This window comes from Marmota monax, unplaced genomic scaffold (assembly GCF_021218885.2).
Source record: "Marmota monax isolate L192 unplaced genomic scaffold, Marmota_monax_Labrador192_F-V1.1 WCK01_AAM20220418_F8-fsc00278, whole genome shotgun sequence".
In the NCBI taxonomy this organism is placed as follows: Eukaryota; Metazoa; Chordata; class Mammalia; order Rodentia; family Sciuridae; genus Marmota; species Marmota monax.
In genome coordinates this window covers 1583937-1588298 of record NW_026694626.1, presented here as the reverse complement: position 1 = coordinate 1588298, position 4362 = coordinate 1583937, and the positions used below count along the sequence as shown (strand labels likewise).

Sequence of the window (4362 nt, the reverse complement as noted above, 5' to 3'; positions counted from 1 at the left end):
AACTTATATTAAATATAAACACCAGGTATTTTACTATGCTCCCAATAGCAACATCATCAACTCAAAAGAGAGAATACCACTGTCTCAACAGTCTATTAATTAATTCAAAAAAACATGGAGTTTTAGAAATGTACTATAATTTTTTGGTCACTGTGTAACTATATAAGTAGTTAAAAAGGAAACATAATTATTATTTTTTCTTATGTCCAATGACTGTGTTTTAAAAAATCAGTATTCTCTTTGGTTGCTTTTCTCTTTACTCTTTTCCTCCTTCTCTTTCTTCCTCTGTATTCAGATATGGCTGAAGGCTGGGTCCAAATCTATTTTCAGGTTTGGGAAAACTCTGATTGTATGCATATCACTTCAAGCTCTTTAGAGGCTTTTGATAATGGTCCTTTAGTCCAACCTGCTGAGTCAGAATCTGGAGAGTGTGAGGAAGCCAATGTGCTTACCTAGCACAACAGTCACATCTGCAGTTTTCATGTAGACTTGCAGAATTCAAAGTTATCCCTGGGTTACAGGAATATCCATCATTCTCTGAAGTGGCAAACAATGAAGACACAATATGGAGATTGGTTTGGTACCAATAAGATTTCTTAAGGACATAGCTTCTATGATATAAAAAGTTGAATTTTAGCTTTTTATTCATTTATGCATTCATTCCCTCCTTCATTTGCTCAGCTAAGCACACAATTATTTGGTATCTTCTGTGTTCTCTGTGAATATAATGGTAAGCAGAGTAGTCATAGTGACTCTTTTCAGTTTGTAGTCTGTTGAGGTTAGAAACATTAATCAAATGTGTAGCATGCATTTTTAACTTAAATCCTATGCAAGAAAATCTCATAGTATTATAAGAATGTAAGCCTTAAAAAGTGATATTTGATCTGAGACCTAAAGGCTGAATTGCCATATGTATCTTATTGAACTTTCCAGTTTCTTATTGAAATTTCCAGTTTCATATTAAAGTTGTGGTAGAATCTAGTCTCCACACAGGTGGGAGATAATAATTGTGGATTGAATAAAGAGAATAAAGGAGGAACATGGTGGCTTTTCACATATAAATTTATTAAGAGGGAACCCCAGCAGTTTGGGGCATCCCTTAAGAAAGGGCTAAACACTTGAGACTATGCATTGTATATAAGAAGGTGATCATTGAGACAGAAATAATTGGGTTGTGAAAGTCTTTTTTTTTTCTTTTTTTTTATTGTTGGTTGTTCAAAACATTACATAGTTCTTGATATATCATATTTCACACTTTGATTTATGTGGCGGGAACCGGCTGTTCCCGCCCGGTCTCGAACCGGGGACCTTTCGCGTGTGAGGTGAAAGTGATAACCACTACACCACGGAAACGCCCTATGAAAGTCTTAACCCAATCAGCGAATTAATCCCCTGATAGGATCAACTTATGTGGTAGGGTGTGGGTGTGGCTGGAGGAGGTAAGAATTGGGTGTGGCTTTGGAGTGTATATTTGTACCTGGCAAGTGCAGACCTCTCTCTCTGCTTCCTGATCATCCTATAAGCTGCTTCCTTCTGCCACATTCTTCCACCATGATGTTCTGCCTCACCTCAAGCCCTGAGGAATGGAGCCTGCTGTCTGTGGATTGAGACTTCTGAAACTGTAAGCCTCCAAATAAACTTTTTCTTCCCTAAAATTGTTCTGGTCAAGTCTTTTAGTCACAGCAGGAAAAAAAAAACTGACTAAAACACTGTGTAAAGACAGGTGAGCTCATGGGATTATTTGTAGATCCACCTGGGAGCCACTGTCCATGCTAACTTGGATTTAATATCACCGTCACCAATGTCCCACTGAACCTCCACTCCTCACAAAGACTAGGGAGAGATCATAGAGGTGAAGGCAGCAGGTTAAAGAGAAGTAAGATGTTTTGACACATAGTGTGGCAGTCCTGGGCTGGTTCAGCATCTAATTTTACTTATCAAAGCACACATTATTATTCTTTTTAATTTTTATAACTATCAGGAAACTGAAAAGTAGAGTTATTGGATAGTCTTCTCAAAAGTCACATAGTTAATAAATGATAGATTCAGAACTAGAACCTGGGAACATTAGGTTTTAAAATCTATGTTTTTCTTAGCCTTTCAAGTTGGCAAGAGGGGACATCTGAGAAAAATTCTAGGAAGATTTTGGTTTCTAAGATTCTCAGATGAGAGATGAGAGAACAGAATGAAGTTTTAGTAAGGCACAGAGCTGGCTCAGGAAACATAACCCGAGAAGATAAGAGGTTGGTCTCAAGTACAGGATGTGAGTGCAGAAACAGCTAAAAATGGGAGCTATGAACACTATTCAATGTACAAGTCTTGAAATTCATTTTATATTTACATCAAGCATCAAGAATGAATGACGTTGAGAAGCTGGAGACAAGCTTATGAGATGGAATTCTATTCCTGGCTCTTCTAACATGTCATGTGACCTCCCTCCGATTTCCTTAAGCATAAAATGGAGCTAATAATACTAAAGTTATTGGGATAAGATTGAGATGGAAACTAGTAATAATCAGCATGAGATGGACAGTAGAACCATCTGCAGGAGGCTTGAAAACCACGCATGCCAATCAGTGCGGTCACAGGGTTATGAATACTGAACAATAACTAGAGGAAACAGAAACCTAATCAACTGTATTGTAAATGGACAGTCTAAATGAAAGGGGAAAAATTATGAAAGATTTCCAGTTCTGTCCAAAGGAGAGAACTTTTTTTTTTTTTTGGTCAGACTAGAGCTATTCAAGTCTAGATGACATAGCTTTTAGTGTCAATGAATTCCTTTTTACCTGATGTCCTGCTCACCAAGCAACCCTATGACCATGAAGCTTTTATTTAATTTATTTATTGAACTACTTTTATGCTGGGAAGGGGTATTTTGGCTTTTGCTCAATTTAAGAGCACACTCTCCCATTCTTACTATGTAAGTTATCTATTGCTGTGTAGCAACTTATCACAGAACTCTGTGGCATAAAACATTATTTCTCAGTTTGTGGGGGTCTGGAATTGGATCATCACGTGGCTGGGTCCTCTGTCAGGGTCTCACACAGGCTGCAATGAAGCCCTGAGCAGAAGTCTATTGTACAACACATTGACATAAGGGTCAACTCAAGTTGAGCAGGCTTGGCTTCTGAGCTCCCTCTGTGGTTGCAGGTAAGTTTTGGTTCACTGCTGTCTATTGGGCTGAAGACTTCATTTCCTTGCCAGTTACCGGCCAGAGGCTGCCCTCTGTTCTCTGTCTGTGGTGCTTTTTATTACAGTAAGAAGTGGGAAGAACCTGAAGGAACATACCAGGCAGAGATGATCCCACTACTTTGTTACCTAAAATGGAGATGATGTCATATCAATTTGCTGTTTTCCATTTTTTGGAAGAAAGTCACTAGGTCCAGCCCATACTCAAGAGAAGGGGATTACTTTAAGGTTACAAGCACCATAACCTAGGGACCGCTGAGGCCATGTCAAGCCCATCACATGTATCTAGCTACAGATGGGTTGTAGCAAAAAATGGGAGTCCATCATAATTACTGAAAAATGATACATTTGATTACTCAGAAAAAACTGAAACCCCCTTTACTCTGTCAAATATCTCTACCAACAAAAAAAAAATTTAGCTCTTTGGTTTTCAGGAGATGAATTACAGCCGGTGAACCAGTTTCTGATTTTATTTAGGGCAGTGCTAAAGCAACCTCAGGATGGCCTTGCTCTGTGGTGGACTCTGACGTGGCCCTCTCTTAGAGCAGCCTACTGCTGAGCAGGCCCAAGTGAATAATGTAAGCCAAGGTCCCTTGACATATGGTTTTCAAAGTATATTTACACTCCATGTGGGTCAACAACCTTGATATTTGGCAGAGGTCTCTGAGCAGATGATGGAAATATTTTATCTCACATTTAAGCCAATTCTCTTGTGTTGACATTTCAACTTAGATGGTAGGGATGTATTGAAGAGAGGGTGGAAGAGGGCAACCGGAAGGATGGGAATGAGAAAGGAAAGCAGGACATAGAAACTTTTATTAAGTCTCAGGCTTTATAAGGGCTTGGTTCTTTAAAAAAAAAAAATTCCAGCAGCAAACCTAAGAATTTGGAACCTCAATAAAAAAATCATGTTTAACCCAGAATAGTTCAAGTGGGATAAGAAAAGTCACATTTAACTCATGCCTGCTTTAATGAGAGGCTGAAGAGAAGGGTGTCTGCTGGTCTTAAATGTTTGTGTAAGAATGCTGTGCCATTTTGTTTGGGAAAGAGGAAGAGAACCCTTTGTGTGTCTTTGTGTCTTATTTACCTCCAGCAGCGTCAGAGCTACTGACTTCAAGCAATTCAGACCTTAAGCTTTAAGAAAAGATGTCATTTCCTTTGACCTCCATT

General features: G+C 38.8%; 1 non-coding gene across 1 annotated transcript; it reads right to left on the bottom strand.

Annotated features, from left to right (window-relative positions):
- Window positions 1-1280: 1280 nt before the first annotated feature.
- On the bottom strand, window positions 1281-1353 carry Trnav-cac (transfer RNA valine (anticodon CAC)). The gene has a single exon. It is a non-coding gene; the product is annotated as a tRNA-Val (tRNA).
- Between the last annotated feature and the right edge of the window lie 3009 nt (window positions 1354-4362).